Below are 20,000 nucleotides of genomic sequence, written 5' to 3'. Positions count from 1 at the left end.
ATTTTACAACAGCATGTGAGACATGGCTGTTACCATCTTCTTTTCACCAGACACTGCTAACGTCATCTTCTATGAAGTGTTGTCGGATGCAATAAAAGACTTATGATGTGGTGCTTGCATTAAGTACTGTGCTTTGTAATTAGTAAGGTAAGAGTTTTATTTTCACTGCAGTCAATTGGTGCATCCAAGGGACAGTTTTACACCAGCATGTGAGACACTGCTATTACCATCTTCATCTCACCTGACACTGCTGATGTTCTCAGCTATAAAGTGCTGTCAGACGTGCAGTATGGTGATTGTGTTAAGTAGTGTGCTCTGTAGCTACTGAAGTAGGGGTTCTGTTCTCAGTGCATTCAACTAATTTGTGTGTGCATTCAACAGTCAGTATGTTGCTAATTTTACAATGGAATGTGAGTCCTCCCCTATGTCAGACACTCCTCAGAACATCTTCTTGTAACAGGCACAGATGATGTTTTCCTGTATAACATGTATTCTGAAAACATTCAAGACAAACACAAACTTGTGCTGTGGCAGTAGTATTAAGTACTGTGTTTTCAATCTTTTTACCAAGATATATAGGGAGTTCTAATCTGACATCAAGCAACTTGAGTGTGTATACATCCATTACTTTTGCAACAGTTTTACAAAGAGATGTGACTCCACATCCATGTCAGACAATCCTACCAACATGTTCTTCTCAGCATATAATGATTCTTTCACACTCTATGAAGTGCAATGTGACACTGTTAAAGCCAGACATCTGTGATGGTGTTAGAGTTACATTGCATGGCAGTCATCTTCTATACCTACACAGGTATAATGTTCAAATCAGACCCAGTCTACTGCTGTGTGTGTGCTTGTTGGTACATTATGTTCATTGTATGATCTTGTGAATCACTTTTCATTTCACTGCCACTTAAGAAAACCATTAATGTAAACCCATGCATCCACAATCCTCTTTTCTTCTTCTGGCCACATGACATCCATCATGCAGAGGAATGAATGATGTCCTTATGTCAAATATGTATACACACATCATGAAGCAGTGTCCTTCAATGAGCCTCTGCAAGCCATTTCCAGACCACTGTGTGTATCATTGCGAATTCTGTCATGGTGTGGTGTACATGTCCCATATGGACAGTGGCAGTATGCAATGTAATCCAACAAGTACACTTGGATGCACAATACTCTTAACTATCTTCCATCATATAGCTATAGGGAGTTTGTTTTAAATGGTATAATAATGGCTATGATTTTTTGTGATGTTGGGTGTTAGCTTAATAATGTCCTCTAACCCTATAAACATTTGGTATGTCAATGGTACTGTCATTGACATGTGCTTTGCTGAGGTGTGGATGTGCAGTGTGCCTACAAGAGGGTATTACAATCTGTGATGTGAGCTAATGTATTGATGGCCAGTGCTGCCATTTCATTATATGCTCCTTCTAAACAGCTGTAATAATATGCTTCCTGAGAACTGTCGGCATGGTATACTACACTTTTATGTGTACTGTAGGGTTATTAGGCCATGAGCTGTAGTGGGGCAGAGCAACCTTCTGCGCAGTTCACATTCCACCATCACAGTGACACTTGCACTATGGCACAAGTGTGCAGGTGTCTACATACCAGCATTAAATGTTCTGTGACAGACATAAATATAAATTCATATTGAATCCATAAAACAGCAGCATGAAATTAACTTGTAAGCACCCAAAAACAAAGAACACGATGTCAGCACGGAGAAATTAAAGTTCAGCTGTAATCCACAGATAGAAATGATACTCCAAGCCAAAAGTAAGCGCTTTTGTCTCCTACAATGGAGGCTTCTTCAGACCAATGGCTATAACCATGAAAACACACAGTTTAAATACTAAAATAGTAGTCAATTAAACAATTGACAATTAAGAGCTTCAATAGGTATTTAAAACAACAGTCCATATTGAAATGCTGACCCGTACTTATATACAGCTTCCCTAATGTTTCAATACATTCCTTTTTAAATACATTTTAAATTCTTCTCTACTATTGAGTCCTGGAGGAAAACAAGCATTAAAATTAAAATTAACTTTAAGTGTATGGTATTAGATTCAGTGCATCCTAATGTTAAAGCAATAAATATAGAAGAGGAATTAGGATGGTTGGAATATTGCTGGCAGGTTAGATTAAATGCTTGTTTTCCCCCAGGACTCAATAATAGAGAATAATTTAAAATGTATTTAAAAAGGAAGGGATTGAAACATTAGGGAAGCTGTATATAAGTATGGGTCAGCATTTTAATGTGGACTGCTATTTTAAATACATATTGAAGCTCTTAATTGTCAATTGTTTAATTGACTACTATTTTAGTATTTAAACTGTGTGTTTTCATGGTTATAGCCATTAGTCTGAAGAAGTCTCCATTGTAGGAGATGAAAGCGCTTACTTTTGGCTTGGAGTATCATTTCTATCTGTGGATTAAAGCTGAACTTTAATTTCCTCAGTGCTGACATTGTGTTCTTTGTTTTTGGATAAATTCATATTGATTACATGGTCACATAAGTCTTTTCTCATACAGATGTTGTTATGCTGTGATATACACAATGCATCAAATGTTTGGATTCAATTACAACCTTGTGGAATTCATGTTATATGCAGTTGTGTTGCTATTCACATGGATTATTGGGGTAGTCAGCAGCACCATTGTGTGACTATTAGCAGTTGTGTCAGGAAATGCTCTGCATGAGCCACAAACAACTGATCTGTAATGTGTCCTTATATGGTATCAGTCCACTCAAACACAGCTTTCCTATGAAACACATCTAGGGATATGTCACACAATTGATGCAAGTATGTGACATTGGTACATCTGTATGACAGTGTGAATAGCACCAGTATGGAATGTGATGAATGACCATGGTTGTATTTGGAGGTCTTTTCACAAATCATTTATTCCAAAAAATATGAAGTGTTAAGGAGAATACACAACTAATGTACAAGATCTGTATGTGGATGCCACCAAACATATCCAACTGGAGAAAATAGACAATTCACTAGCTGACAGTTTGTCTCACCTCACCTCCCTTTGCCACTGGCCGTCAGCCAGAGTATACATGCAAACATTACTCAATTTTTAATCTCAGGAGTACAGCTCATCTGTGCATTCTCTGTGTTAATAACACAGAATTAATGGACCCTGACAATATCACAGGTTGCCTATAGCATGATTTAAAACCTGACCTACCAAACACAGTTGGATCGATACTTTAACACAGTCTGCAGATGGCCTACATTTCCAAAGAAGGGTGTACTCTTCTGACTGAGGAGGGGACATCAACTGATGCATGGAGCTATAGACTCATCCTGACAATCCTCATCTGTGAGGCAGGCCAATGATTCATCATAGACCTTCTCTAAAAGGCACAGGTAAAATCTCGAATGTGTACCAAACCCATGTTTGATTTGTTAAGGCTATGTCATGTCTGTAACATCTGTTTGCTGTGTTCAAGAAGGTCATCAAGGGAATACATGATGACAAGACTGTCATCAAAGGCATGGACAATGACGAGGGTGTCATCATGCATAACTTGACCTGGCCAAGGCATTTGACACAAATCCACAGTCAGGTATTACAGAGAAACTGTCTCAAATGACAATAAACATCTATGTCACCAAATTGGCAGGCAAGTGGATCACATACATGACAGATAAATATGTTGAAGTGTGTACATTCACCTCTATCCAGAGTCCAGAGACCAGATTTATACCTCAGGGATCTGTGCTAGGCCCTTTCCTGTTCCTTATTTCAGTCTCAGACATCAAAACTGACTTACACATCCTTTGTTTAACCAGCTTTGTGGAGTACTGCAAATTGAGAACAGTCATTGAATCCGAGTGGGGTACTGGTATAATATAGACAGTATCAACGCACCCAAAGGATTGCTGCCACAGCCACGGGGAGAGAGTAGATGAAGAAAAATCATGGGTGGGATTAGTTCCATTATGAAAGCAAATACACAAGCTAATCACAATATTGACAGCACACCCCTATGAGCAGACCAAGTGCTATGTGACCTGTGTACTCAGTTAGATGACATTCAGAACATCTACTAGCATGTGCCCACAGTGATACCCACTCCTTTGTATGTAGCGCAACTCCTGAGTATGTGCAGGACATTATAATAGTCAATGAATCAGCTATAGCAAACCACCAGGAACAATATTGCAATTCTCAGGAAAAAACAAGTTCACAGAAGTAGATACACTTACTTTATTAAACAGGATAAAAGCTTTCGGGATGTACCTTTCCTCAGTTATCAATGAATACATTCTACAGATAAATTCATCTCATTTTATACTTTTTAGTGCATAATAGCACATGACACAGCCAGCCAATAAAACAACATATCTTATTAACAATCAATTATTCTAAAATATACAGTAAAAAAACAGTAAAAAAATAACACATTTACATAAGATATATATATATATATATATATATATATATATATATATATACTTTTGTATCATTTATATTTCATTTGCTTTTCAACTAAATGGGGCTTTATAGTAACCATATTATTTAAACCATGGAACTTATCAGCATCTAATCTTGTTATCCACCCATATTCGGCGATATCAAATCTGTTGTTCATATCACCCCCTCTTATATTTCTATAGGTAATTTCCAGAACTTTAAATTTAAAAGTATGTGTACTACCATATTTATTGATGCGCTTAGCTAAAGCATTTGTCATCACACATCTCCTTATGTCAGATTTATGCTCTATAATTCAGTCTTTTAACCATCTCAAGCATTTGCCTACATAAAAACATGTGCATCTTGTATGTGTACCTAAATAAACCACAAATGTTGTATTGCACATTGCCTGACATTTTATATTAAATCTACATTTAGTTGCTGGATGTTCAAATTCTACTAGGTGACAAATGCTATTACAACAGCTGCAATTGTAGCAAGGTAATGTCCCTTTCTTAGTATTATAGTGTGTTATGATATTAACCTGAAAATCCTTGTAACAAAGCTGCCTCCTTAAATTCATATCATTCCTATGTGTGAACTATGGCCTTTTCTCCAGTAAACTTTCCAGTTCTGGCATAGAAGTCAATATTCGCCAGGTTCTCTTAATAATTGTTTCTACATTTATAGTCATTCTATTATATGTAGTTATATAGTGCACTTTAGATATTATATCCTTATTACTTACCCTAAAAGATCTATCCACAACTTTATCACTTAAGAAGGGGGGCAGCTGTTGTCCTACCATCAAATGTTTCCTTCATTACTTTAGATACAAGATTTTTATTGTACCCTCTATTAGTAAAGTATTACATTAATTTTTCCATTTATTCTATACATTTCACATTATCAGTATTCAACCTGCTTACTCATAAAAACTGTGCCTTGACAATGCCATGAAAAACATGCTTAGCATGCATACTATCAATGTGTGTATTTGTTCACTTGAACATCCTTATTATAAAAACAGGTATTGATCACGCCAGAAGCATTAGTAAGCTGTACATCCAAATATGAGATTACATTGCTGGAATAATTCATTGTAAATTTTAAAAATGAAGTACTACTATTTAAATATTCAACAAACTTTTTCAGAAGCTCCTCACTTCCTTTCCAAATCAGAAAGCAATCATCTACAAAACATTGGTAGAACAACACTCTGTCTTTATATTGATTTTTATTCCCATATACAAATTCCCATTCCCATTCATTTAATGTAATATTTGCATAAGTATTAGCCATGGGCATATCCATGGCTACTCCAGAAGTCTGTAAATATGGTTGCCCATTAACTAGGAAAGCATTCTTAGTACTATTTCTATCATGCTACACAAGTTTTCTATTGCTCTACCATCCATTTCTGAGTTCTTACATAAAAAGTCACGTACTGAGTTGATGCCACACAACTATGGAATCACAGTGAAGTGGGAGCTTATCTCAAGTGTGACCATCAAAAAAATCGTCAACTAGACCACTATTTTTATACCATTGATGTAATTTAGTCAAAAAATCTCCTGTGTCTTTTATATAGCTTTTACAAAGTGGTAGATATTTACTCAAAATACCTTGTACATATATAAACAATGGTTCTGTGACCCAGCCCTTACCTGAAACAATTAGTCTCATTGGGGGCCAGTACACAAACTTATGTAACTTTGGAATAGGTCCATAGGTTCATAGGTTTATACTAGGCTATCTGCCCTAAGGCATTTATAAGCCTAGCCCAAATTTTTGTGGCTTACGCCACCCCTTATATGAAAAAATACTGTGCCCATTAGTTTGTTGTGCCTCTGTCCAGCAGTGACACAGAGATGATTCCTGGGGTAAACCTACGATCTCCCATCCACAGGTCAAGATTTCTCTTGAACAGAGTCAGCGAGGTGCTCTGCCTCACATGGACTGGGATTTTATTCCACAGCATAGGGAGTCTCTGAGTGATAAATCTATCCCTCCAGCATGTCCTATTTATATCCGTGCTAAGGTTTAAGTCGCTTGCTCTAGTGGTTTTGGTGGATTTGGATTTTTTGAGGTGGAGCATGTCCATTAATTCCGGGTTGGACATGGCCTTGTATGTCAGGCACATGTCACCTCTGAGCAGACGGTATGCGACTGAATAGAGCTGGAGTTTCTTCAATCTGGCAGCATATGACAGATTTTGGAGTCCCTTTATCCTTTGGTGAGGAACTTTTGGGGTCTCTCCAATTGCTGCAGATGTCGGGTGAGATACATCCCGAATGGGGCATTGTACTCGATCATAGGTCTGATAACTGAAGAGTACAGGGGAACAATGACCTCACTAGATCTGGATGTGAATCCCTTCATGATCAGGTGGGCAATGTAGAAGGTCTTTCTAACCACTTTAGCAACGTGAGTGTCAAAAGAAAGGCCACTGTCAACCTGGGTCCCCAGGTCCCTGATAACCTCTTCTGTGCTTAGTGGATTGCCACCTATATGGTAGCTTGGGGTTACCTTGTTTTTCCCGAAGGGTATGACTATACATTTTTTGGCGTTTAACTTCAGGCCATGGCTCTGGCACCAGCTATCTGTTTCCGTGAGTCCCTTCTGAAGGATATCCGTGTCCGATGCACTTTCCACTATGGCCCAGTTTGCAGTCATCTGCAAACTTTGTCAGCCAAAGTCCTCCCATGTTGGCCTGTACTTCTGAGAAGTAGATGCCGAACAATAGGGGGCCAAGGACCGAGCCCTGTGGGACACCACTTGTGACCGGCTTGGAGTCTGACATAGCGCCAGCAACTCTAACCCTGTGGGTTCTGTCCTTAAGCCAGTTTGCAACCCATCTTGTGACATATGGGTTTACATTTAAGCTGGTAAGTTTTTCTACAATACCCGAGTGGGGTATTGTGTCGAAAGCCTTTGCAATGTCAAGGTAGGCTGTATGGACTGCCTTTCCCTCATCAATGGCCTTGGTGACTGTTTCGAAGAAGTCGACCAATTTCAAAAGGCATGATCTTCCCTTGACAAAGCCAAACTGGGTCTGGTCCAATGTCTGCAAGTCCCCTATATCTTTGTTTATGAGCTCCATTATGATCCTCTCCATAGCTTTGCAGACTAGACTTGTTAAGCTTATGGGGCGGTAATTACCAGGGTCCATAGAGGCACCGCCTTTGTGGAGTGGGACCACAGTTGACGTACGCCACTCCTTGGGCACGTATCCTGTGGTAAGGCTGAGATTAAACAGCTGCCTTATGTGCGGGTTTAATTCCTCATTTAGCTCGTGTAGCACACAGCCGGGACACCATCCGTCCCATTGATGCTGTGTTTTTAGCTTTAGAGAGAGCAGCTTTCACCTGTGCATTTGAGATGTCTGGGAGGCTACACTCGGCTGGGATAGTTATCTCTCCTTTAGGGGAGAGGGGTGAAGTTTGCACTGAACCTGTCTGCCAGTATGTTGGCAATGTCTGTGGGTTCAGTGATTTTTGTATCATTTTGGACTAATTCTGAGCATATCTGGGAGTTTCCACCCAGGTTCCTAACATAGCTGAAAAAGGCCTTATGATTGTCCTTTGAATCCATGGCAATTTTTCTCTCAAAATTGGCCTTAGTTGATTTTATGAGTGCTCGTATTTTTTACTAATAATGATCAGGGGTGACTTCCCTTTTATGGATTTTGTTCTATCATGTAATAGCTTTCTCCTCTTATTGTAAAGTTTGTTAATGGCTGGGGTCCACCAGACTGGACGTTTGCCCTTTGTGGAAAGAGTCTTGGTTTTATTTGGGATTGCCTGATCCATGCAGTCCTGGAGGTGTTCATAGAAGGCATTTGTAAGGGCTTCCGCAGCTTGGGTTGTGGTTTCCACTGGCTCAGGGGCCTTGAAGGATACCACACCAGTCTTGAGTAGTGTGAAGTTTGCTTTAGAGAAGTTCTTCACTGTGGTCTTTTTTGTTTGGGGTGGGGGCGGGATGTGGATTTCCAGTAAGATTAGTTTATGATCAGATCTCACCAATGAGGGACATACCTCTGGTGTGGAGCATTTTGTCCCCATGTTTGTGACAATGAGATCCAGTATATTTTCTCCTCTCGTGGGAACAGTGACTAGCTGTTCCATGGCATTTGAATTTATGAACTCCAGGAACCGTTGGGCTAGAAAGTTAGGGCTTGAGTAATGTTCCCAGTCTATATTCGGGTAGTTGAAGTCACCCAATATGATGGTGTTTGGAGATATATTTATACCCTCCAGTGTCTTCAGGAAGGCTGTGTGGGGTTCCTGAGTTTGAGAGGGTGGCCTGTAGCATGCTACAATTTGTAGAGCAGTTTTGCCTATGGTTAGTTGCACCTGGATGGTTTCCAAGCTTCGCGTTGCCACCAACCTGGAGGTGTGGGTATCCTTTATGAATATGGATACACCCTCCTTTTGTGGTGTGGTCTGGGTTTGGGGCCGGAACGCATGATATGAGGTAAAACTTAATAGTGCCGGGTGCTCTCAGGAGCCTTGAACCAGGTTTCAGTTACAGCACAGACATCGATGTTCTCCATACTGAGAAGGGCCTCGAGTGCGTGCATTTTGAGATTTAGACTTCTGGCATTGAGCAGCATTACCCTCAGTTTCTTCCCATTTTTGTTTTCTAGGGTGGCAGGTTTAGAATTTGAGCCTTGCCTAAAAAGGCACTATGGGGTGGCAAGAGCCTTAGCCAATATCCGGAATCCCAGGGTGACAGGTGCAAGCCATCCCTTGCTAAGCAGCATGGCTTGTCAAGCATGTCATCCCAGGCAGACAGACACTGGATCCCCTTTGAATGACACCAGACATTAAGCCAATTGTTAAAGCTGATCATCTTGTCTCTATATTGTGGCATCATTCTTGGTGAAGGAAGGATACTGCTCAGGGTCAGGGTCATACCTGCCTGGGCTACATAATCAAAGAGCTCCTCTATGTCTCTTTTCATGTAGTCCAGGGAGGTACGTCTCAGGTCGTTCACAACAGCATGGACAATGACTGTGTCATATTTGTACTTGCCGTGGAGTGACCCGAGTGCTTGTGTTATGTGGCGGATTCTAGCGCCCGATAGGCAGCTTACTGTGACCCTCTCCTTGTTCAGCCTGGTGAGTGGGACGTCAGTGTGTCTGACTATGGAGTCACCTATGACAAGTATGTTTGGTGTTTGTTGTATTTGGCCTTAAGGGCTGTGACTGCTTTGCACACTGCTTTTGTGGTTTATGTGTTGCTTGTGGGGTGTCTTGAGGTAGCAGTTGTTTGGGTGTCTGCTTTGGAGGCCTCTGCTGTTTAGGTAAATTTTTACTCAGAGCCTCTGAGTATGTCTTTGTGTGTTTATGTGTTTGATTCAGTGGAGTGGTAGCATTATGTGAGGCTGGTTTTGTGGTGTGTGTAGTTGCCTTCTCCTCCTGTCTGGTCTTGCCAGTCCTGAGTTGAGAGAGCTCAGCCTCCAGTTTGGCTAAATAGCTGCATCTCTCGCAAGTATTTGTGTTATGTGGGAGGAGGAGAGGGTTGTCTGTGTACATGAGGCAGTTATAACATTGCCTCAAGATTCCCAGATTCACCAGCTGGACCAGAGAATGCCATATATAATAGGCATTCATAGACATGGCACTGTTAAAAAATTAACAGGTCAGGTGTAATATCACCCTGTAGTTGTGCATCATATATAAATATATTGACTTCAGCTATTAACTTCTTAATATCTTCAAAATTTATTTTCCTGAATATACTAACATCTGATAGAAATTCAACCATTAATGCTATGTAGAACTGCCTGTTGAATACAACAGTTGCACCCCTCTTATCTGCCTGCTTCAATATTATTTGATTGCTATTTTTTAATTCATTCAATGCTTGATACTCCTCATATGATAAATTATAAAACCTATTCTTTCTTTTAATTTTATTACCATAAAGCTGCCGTATTTCATATTCACAAACATTTAAGAAAGCATTAATCACCGGACAATTGATTGTTAAAAAATATTAAACAAATAAAAGGGAAAGAGGACAATCCTGCCTGGATCCTTTGTTCAGACACAACTTATCGGAGAGGAATCCTCCCACATTAATTCTTGCCCTCACATATCCTCCTAATTATCCTTATTATTTCATCAGGGAATGCAAATGCTTCTATTGCCATACTGATAAAATCTCACCTACTCTGCTGAATGTTTTCTGTGCATCAAGACCCATCAACAATAGCACCGTATCTTACAATATGCTTTTCTGTAAATAATTATCATTCTATTAATGTTGCAAATGTTTCCCCTTCACAAAACCACACTGATCCATATATATCAATTTTGGCAACACCTTTGCCATTCTTTTAGTTAGTATAGATATAAACACTTTATAATAATGATCTAAAATTGAAATGGGTCTATATGAAGGTGGGTCTGATGGGTCTTTACTGTCTGTTGGCTTCCTTCCAGGATGTTGGTGCTTCCCCTCCTTTGAATATAATGTTAAACAACACCTCCCAGATCTTTATTACTTTTTTCTTTCCTATTTTCCAAACTTTCACAGGAATACCATCTGTTCCAGGAGACTCTCCTGCAGATTTATTATATGTCACAATTTGTATCTTATTTTATCTTTTCCTATCTAACCTGCTAACAGTTGAGCTGCATCTACTTCTAACCTTGATATACTTAAATCTTCCACAAATATTTACATTTGTGCTCTTTCTTGATTTACATATTTCTTTGCTTTATACAAATTTTCATAAAATTTCCAAACACTCTCTAATACCTCTACAGGACTTCTAGTTATTTTTCTTGTTATATTCTCTCTAAGTTTGGCAATAACCCTTTCTACTTTCTGTTGCCTAAGTCATTATGCCAAAAGTTTTTCTGCTCCTGAGTTATTATCAAAAAATTGCAATATTTCTAAACTTGTACATATTACCCAGATACTCCCTTATTTTCTCTTTAGCAGTCTGCAGCTGATCATTTTTTTGTTCTGTGCTATTCCCTTTATTCTGCAATACATTAACCTTTGTCAACTTCTTTAAACAATTTCTGTTACTTCTTAACCATACCTCTTTTTCTTTTATTTCTAACTTATTTTAAAATCCATCTTCATTTTATCCCACTCACTAGGTATAACTTCTGAAGCAATTTCTATCTTCCCCAGTAACTCTCAAATAATTTCCACTACACATGCCTTAAATTCTTCTCTTTTTAATAGACAGGTGAGAAAGCACCAGTGTCTCATTTTTACTTCATTACCCTGCATTGTAGCTTAGTTTTTTATTGGCACATGATCTGAAATGGTTATTGGATGTGCATTAAAGCTTTGAATTAAATGTGCATGTCCCTGTGAAATGTAATTTCTGTTTAGTTTAGCTCATTTATTGTACCTTGGGAAATAATATATAAATTTGCCCTGAGTTTTTACTACTGAAATTACGTCCCCCATACCAAATATTTTCATAAACTTCTTCCATCGCAAAAATATCCTATTTTGTTATATTTTCCCTTCTAGGTATCTCAGATACATTCTCATTGTTGCAAATCAAATTCCAGTCCCCACCTTTAAGTAATATTCCCTGCTGAAAGCTAATTATTTCTCCCCAGATTTCCATACATAATGGCAGTTTTTAACTGCCAGCGTAATCCTCCTCCCTTACTACCACAAATATATCATTGTTATCTTTTTTTACCTATTCTATTACTATTAGAGATCCTCTAGCAATTAGTATAATTTCTCTCCTTTTCTTTGTCCCTGATATTCTGAAACATATCCATCCTGAAATCTTTTCTTTATCAAATTCACATGCTTGTTTCTTTCCAAATGTGTCTAACAGCATTACAATTTGCACTCTACATTTATTAACAGAATTAAATAATCTTTCCTTTTTGTCTAATTCTGTGAGGCGATATAGAGTCTAAGATAATATGGGTAGTGTAACCATTATGATAAGAAGTTATTATCCCCACCTTTTATTCATGCCAGCTTTTTTAAATGTCTGTTTCCAACCTTTGTATTACATGCACACACTAATGTTTGGCAGGTTGATCTTTTATACAATTGTTTCTAATCATCTCCATTTTAACCTATATCACATTTTTCAAGACTTTTTGTTTTAATGAAAACCCTCAAAACAAAAAAAAAAAAAAAGAAAAAAAAACATCCCTATAACATAATGAAGTTTAACCCTCCTAATAGGAACAATTGTTCCAAACTGACAGGTGCACCTACAGGTATTACCTAACCTAAAATTAAGGTTATCCACGCTAAAGCACATTTTACGATCTGTGATCCCACTTACACTGATTGCTATCTGTGCTTTACTTATATCAATTACCCTCCCAGATGTGAAAAACAGCTTGTATACTTTCACAAAATGTTAACTTACAACCTTAAGAAAATGTGCACTGGATATCTTTAAATAAAACCAAATTATACAAAAAGCACTCTCCAAAGCTAAGAATACAGCATCTGTGGGACCAGATGACATTTCAGGCTGTGTACTACATGAACTACAAAATGAACTGGCACCTCACCTAAGTGTCATGTTTAGTCATAGCCTCACCTCAGGCTTCATGCCCACTGAGTGGCACATAGCTACAGTTATCCCACTCTACAAGGGGAGATCCACCTTGGATCCCGGGAACTACCACCCCTTCAGTCTGATGAGCCTGATCTGCAAGGCCATGGAATCTGTTATCATGGCACTTATAAAGAAAGACATTGGTAACCTTCAAACACTGGAACCCACCCAGTTTGGGTTCATGATGGGCCGATCTTGTCTCCTGAACCTGATTGATTTTTTGAGTCAGTCTCCAGAGCCATGGATGAGGGTAAGGCAGTCCACACAGCCTAGCTGGATCTTGCCAAGGCCTTTGACACCATCCCCCACTCTGGAATCATAGATAAACTTACTAAGCTGGGCATTAATCACTATGTCACTCGATGGGTTGCCAACTGGCTTACTGACAGAACCCACACTGCAAAAGTAGCTGACTCCCAATTCAGCTCCAGACAAGTGACAAATGTAGTACCTCAGGGGTTCAGTCATGGGATCGCTCTTGTTTGGCATCTACTTCTCTGAAGTACAGGCCAACACTAAGGGACTCTGGCTAACAAAGTTCACAGATGACTGCAAACTGGGAGCCATTATTGAATCCCCAAATTATGTGGATGCTCTACAAAAGGGCCTTACAGAAACAGATGCTTGGTGCCAGAGCCATGGGCTCAAGCTCAATGCCAAGTATTGTATAGTTATCCCCTTTGTGAAAAAACATGTACACATGAATTACCACATAGATGGCAGTACACTAAACACCAAAAGCGTGATAAGAGACTTAGGGACACAAGTGGACAATGGTCTCACCTTCGATAACCACATCGCCACAACAATCAGAAAATCCTTCTATGTGGAACATCTCATCACTAAGGGTTTTTCATCCAGAAAAAGGAGGTCATTGTCCCACTGTACTCATCCCTCATTAGACCCATTATATAATACAATGTCCCATTTGGTATGTACCTCTCAAGATATCTGCAACAACTGGAAAGGCCGCAGAAATACCTCACTAAAAGAATCACAGGCCTAAAGCAGATGCCCTACACTGACTACCTTATAAAACTCCAGTTATACTCTGTCGCATATCGTCTACTCAGAGGCGATCTCTGCTTAACATACAAGGCCATGTCAAACCCAGAGCTGTTGGACATGCTACACTTAAAGAAATCCCAATCCCTCAAAGCCACACACTCAAGGGATCTAAACCTTGTCATCACAATAAACAAAACATGCTGGAGGGATAGGTTCCTGACCCACAGACTCCCCAGACTCTGGAATAGACTGCCCATACATGTCAAGCAGAGCGCCTCTTTGGCCCTCTTCAAAATGAACCTTGACAATTGGATGGGAGAAAGGAAATTCACCCCTGAGATCACATCAGTTGCCCTGCTAGACAAGGGTCCAGGAAAGTAAATAGTGTGTGAAGAAATAGCCAGGGAATTGTTATGGCTAGGCTTGTATTACGTATGCAAGATACTCAGCCCTTCTCATTACTTTCATCATATTTTCTTATTTTTCAGGCCCACTGTTTATACAAAAGATTTTTTAGTTTACTCCAAAGGCATTAATCCAGACATCCAACTATGCAAAAGTAAGAGAAAACATTTCATCTCTACATATATTATAATCAGTGCAATTTAATGCCCCATTCCCCACCCCAACAGCCCAAGATTACAGCATAATAACTTAAATATGTTTTTGTCCAGCCTTTTTTCTCTTTTTACATTGTAATGTCTACATTTCCTAAAGTTAAAAGTACTTGCTTACTTTAGTACCTTTATTACATGCAACTATCACTGAAAAGACTCATCTTCACCAGCTCATTTTAGATACTTACTGACTACATACTACACACATCTACTTCACTATATGAGATGCAGTTTATAGCATGAAACATATTATACAAATAGTGTTAAGAACAAAAATGTATTTACTTACAGTTACTTTTTTAGTGTCTTTTCTAAACTTTAATAGCAAGACATGCCCCGGGATTCATGAAGCTCGGTGCAAGGACAGCATTAGCCTTGCACCGACCATGTGGCGTAGAGATGGTGCAGCAGCACCATATGCATATTAATGAAGGCACGCTGCTGCAATGTCCATATGCACAGGAAACGTGCACGACTGCAGGGGGTGTGTTTAAGCGCTGCACGGAGGAGTGAACATGTTGGCTACAGATGTGCAACCTAAAATGCTGACTAGTACAGCCTGCCTCTAATAGTAATCACTCCTGTCAGTGTCCGTGGATATTGAAATGTATGCAACCTAAAATGCTGACTAGTACAGCCTGCCTCTAATAGTAATCACTCCTGTCAGTGTCCGTGGATATTGAAATGTATGCAAAGCATGCAAGACAGTTCCGCAAACACCAAAATAAAAAGTAAACACAAAAGCACGTAGCTGAATATTGAGCCCCCGTCCCTCGAACAATGACATTTAAAACCCCCTGCTCATATTTCATTGTAGTGTTGATTGTTATACCAAGTGGAAGTGAAACGCAGAGTGTTTGCGCACCGCTGCCCTTTTCTAAGCCTAGCCCGATGGTTAGGGTTACCACCTGTCCCACTTTGTGAGGGACAGTCCCTTTTTCGGCAGTTGTGTCCTGACCAAAAATATTAAAAATGACAAATGTCCTGCGATTGTAGGACATAATTATGTCCCATATTTTATGTAATAGTTGCATAAAATAGTTATTTTTGTATCTAAAATACCTAAATGTCACAAGAAACAGAATAAGCAACTAAACTGCTACAAGAATAAGCTTTTATTTAGGCAAAAAAGTTAAGTTCTATCCTTTGTACTGTCCGTGGGTATGCGTTGGCCTGTAAAATCTGATGTGTGTCCTAATGTTCCACTTTGGCCATTTGAAAAGGTGGCAACCCTAGCAATGGTCAGAGCATTCGCTCAATATCTGCCCATTCATGGTCCGAGTCGTTCTTGTCTGGATGGCCCAAAAATGAATGGGTATTACCTGGGTCTACCTACCATGTCATAAAAGATAAGTATTTGCGTGTACCTATGTGTGTGAAGTACAGCATGTGGAAGATCAAATATGCTAGGGTTATCCTCACAACCATATTGGTACCAGAGACATGTAGAGTATGCAATGTGTACTGCTGTCTGTGCCATGGGTCATCAACCAGAAAAGGGATGGATGGTGTGTTTGTGGAATATGGGAGGGTGACAGGTAATGTAATAATTCGCCAAGGGGAGACTGGGTCGGATGTACAATAGGTGAACTGGAGGTGTATGAGGGAGCAGTGGGTGAATCAGAAAGGAAACCAAAGAACATACATTCACATCCCCAATACACCCTGACTGCAGAACACAATCCGACAAACATATAAACATTAAAATGTGCGATACACATATACAGAAACATTACCGGCTCACACCCACATAATGGTCTGGCCTGAACTGGGCCATCCAACCGCAACACACCTGGATACATAATTGAATACCCATCATCCCCTCCACAGCACACCATCCTCCCCTTGCTGAACGTCCACCAAAACCACCCATACTCGAGCTGCTAGTTTGGCGCAACCATGTCTGCACATAGTGCCCCCTACTCACATCTAGAAGGCAGTCTCACCCTAGGCAGTCTCAGGCTTGTAAACTAGGTATCCCATGCATGCACAACCCTCCCACATTTTCAAATAACCAGAAGAATGGGGTTCATCATCCACAATTTTTGGACATCCCTCATGGGATAAGTGTCTGTTCTCAAGATTAGACTTTGTGGTATAACATGATGTCCACCCCCGTTGACATCCGGGCACAAGTCAGATGAGCAGTACTTGTCCACAACCCTGCTCAACCTCCACCCAGTCCTGCAGAACCTACGACCCGGGATTAAACACCTGACTGTGATGCATGCCTCCCCATGTGCATTATTGGGAATATATACCTTTCACATGTTCCCATGAAGCTTCCCCATAGCCATCTTCCAAATAGTACATGTCCACATATTGTATACCCCGTCCAGGTTCCTCGTCGTAATGATGCACATAACCCCTGTATACAAACGGTACAGGTACCTCCCGTATGCGGTTGTTCATATACATGGCCATGATTAACTCCAGATATGTAGTCATATATCTATAAATGTACATACTTATATTCGCATAGCTACACATCACACATATATGCATATAAGTAGTTGTCAAGTATATGTCCTATTCATAAATATGTATACTTGCAAATGTATACATATGCCTCTCAGAAACATATGAACAGTAACATGTACTATACATATGTACACCAATCGACTGTCACATTTGTTGCCAGTACTGTGGAATGCCTGTAGTAAAGTCATATATCCTAATTACCATCCATACAGAATGTATCACAGATGGTTTACTGGTAAAACCAGTGACTATGGTGTTTCTGTTCCCGGGTCCAAGCCATGCAAGGGCAGCTAATTTTATATGATGCCAAGAATAATGGCAGTCGGATATAGGGTGATTAAGGCACTTTCAAGCAGACGTAAGCTGGTATGAGCGACGGTATGTGGCGGTCATTCAACAGTATGGGAAATGTAAATAAGCATGTAGGTGTATATGCATGTGTATGTACAGACTGATTTTATATATATATATATATATATATATATATATATATATATATATACACATGAAGAATGAACATGGTCACAATAAAGCAGTCATAATGAATGTGAAGGGAAACAGCAGCAGAACCCCCCATATTATTTAGTGCTGTCATATCAAGCTGCCCAGAGGTGAGCAAACCTCCTGCATCTCCAACCACAGGTAGGATGCTAACAGTGAAACTAACTTTGTCCACGTGCTAAGTCTGATTTTCAAACATGTACAGGGCAGTCCCAGTCACCATTCGGATGAGCCAAAAACCACAAGACAAACTGAACACCCTGACCATTATATGAACGTATGTCCCAGGACTATAAGCTTGGGACGTCTGAATATACCTGGAGTGAGCCAACATACTGGACGTGTCTAGAGCAGTAGGGAGTGGTGCATGTGTAGTGGTGTGGTTTATTTCCGACCAGAGAATGGATGACTGCTGTGTTAGTGATGTTTTGCTGTGTTTGTTCTGGTAACTATGAACCATGGGTATACATGCAAATGAAGCAGCACAGCAATAGTGTAGTGGTTAGAGCATCCGCCTATCGAGCAGACGTTGCCGGTTCGACTGCAGCACACACCATTTATGATGCGTAATCCGTATATGAGCATATCCTGCTAATTTTATGCTGTATAACGATATAATACCATTGAAATGTGAACTGGGGTGACGTATCACAGTAAGAATGCAGAAGGTGTTTGCATGACGGGAAACGGCAGTTAAACAGAAAACCGCTGCTGAAAAGTGTTGTACTCACCCTTTGTCCAATGGCCCTTGTTCTGCCCAGCAACACAATAAACCACCTTGGCCAGGCTCGATGCCAGGACCCTACACATCACAATCAATGTGATTTACCACTAAGCCATGGCAGTTATACCTAACTCTGATGTTATCACAAACATAGCAGACAGCACAGTCATTCAACAGTATGATCAAAGTAATTAATCATGTAGATGTATATGCATGCATACATACATATATATCTATATATATATCTACAGAATGAACATGGGCACAAGAAAGCATTCATAATGAATGCAAAGGAAAACAGCAGCAGAACACCCATATTATCTAGTGCTTGACATATCAAGCTGGCCAGAGGTGAGCAAACCCCTGCATCTCTAACCACAGGTAGGATGCTAACAGTGGAACTAACTTTGTCCACGTGCTAAGTCTGACTTTCAAACAGGTACAGGGCAGTCCCGGTCCCCAGTCAGACAAGCCTAAAACCAGATGACCATATGAACACCCTGACCATCATATGAACATATGTGCCAGGACTATAGGCTTGGGAAGTCTGAATATACTTGGAGTGAGTCAACATGCGGGATGGGTCCAGAGCAGTAGGGAATGGCGCATGTGTAGTGGTGCAGTTTTCCTAACTGGAGAATGGATGCCTGCTGTGTTAGTGAAGTGTTGAGGCATGTGTTTGGATAACTATGAACCATGGGTATACATATAAATGAAGCAGCATACCAATAGTGTAGTGGTTAGAGCATCCGCCTAATGAACAGGCATTCATGGTTCAAGTTTGACTATAGCACATATCATTTGCCATGTGGAATGAATGTCGTTCTACTATAAAAATGACATAACAACATGTAAATGTGAACTTGAGTATCATGTGGGATTTTTAACCAGATCCTTTCAATCAAAGTGGTACTGTCATAATGAATAAGGCACAAGTAAGCACAAATAAGCGGCAGTAAACATATATAACAAACAGTAAGCATATGCAAGTGTGCTTGCATGGGTGTAAGCAGTGCCCAGCATAGGAAATGTATATGAGTATGTACAGATGTAATATATATATATATATATATATATATATATATATATATATATATATATATATATATATATATATACACACACACACACACACACACACACACACACACACACACACACACACACACATATATATATATATATATATATATATATATATATATATATATATATATAATGAACATCGTAACAATAAAGCATAGACAAGGGATGAGAAGGGAATCAACAGCAACTATAGTATCATAGAGTGCTGTCAGTGTATGCCATATCACGCTGGCCAGGAGTGAGCAAAGCACTGCTACTCACACCACAGGCAGGATATTACCAGTGGGAGTAACATAGTTGAATTGCTAAGTCTACTTTACACACAGACAGAGGGTAGTCCCTGCTGGGACTACCCAAACATTATATGGAGCGTTCTGGCTTCCGACCATTACACAAGCAAGGGCAGGTATGTTCAAAGACTAAATGGTGGGAGAGCCTGAGAATACACGAGGTGGGACAACATATGTGTAGGGCCCCTAACGCTCTGGAGAGGGCAATGTTTGGAGGTGTGTCATGGCTGCGATAACAAGTGGATAATGGAAGTTACGCATGT

The sequence above is a fragment of the Protopterus annectens genome, chromosome 9.part0 (genome assembly GCF_019279795.1).
Source record: "Protopterus annectens isolate FY-2018-M chromosome 9.part0, PAN1.0, whole genome shotgun sequence".
Taxonomy (NCBI): Eukaryota; Metazoa; Chordata; order Ceratodontiformes; family Protopteridae; genus Protopterus; species Protopterus annectens.
The sequence above is the reverse complement of the archived record's forward strand: the minus strand, read 5'-3'. Positions refer to the sequence as shown.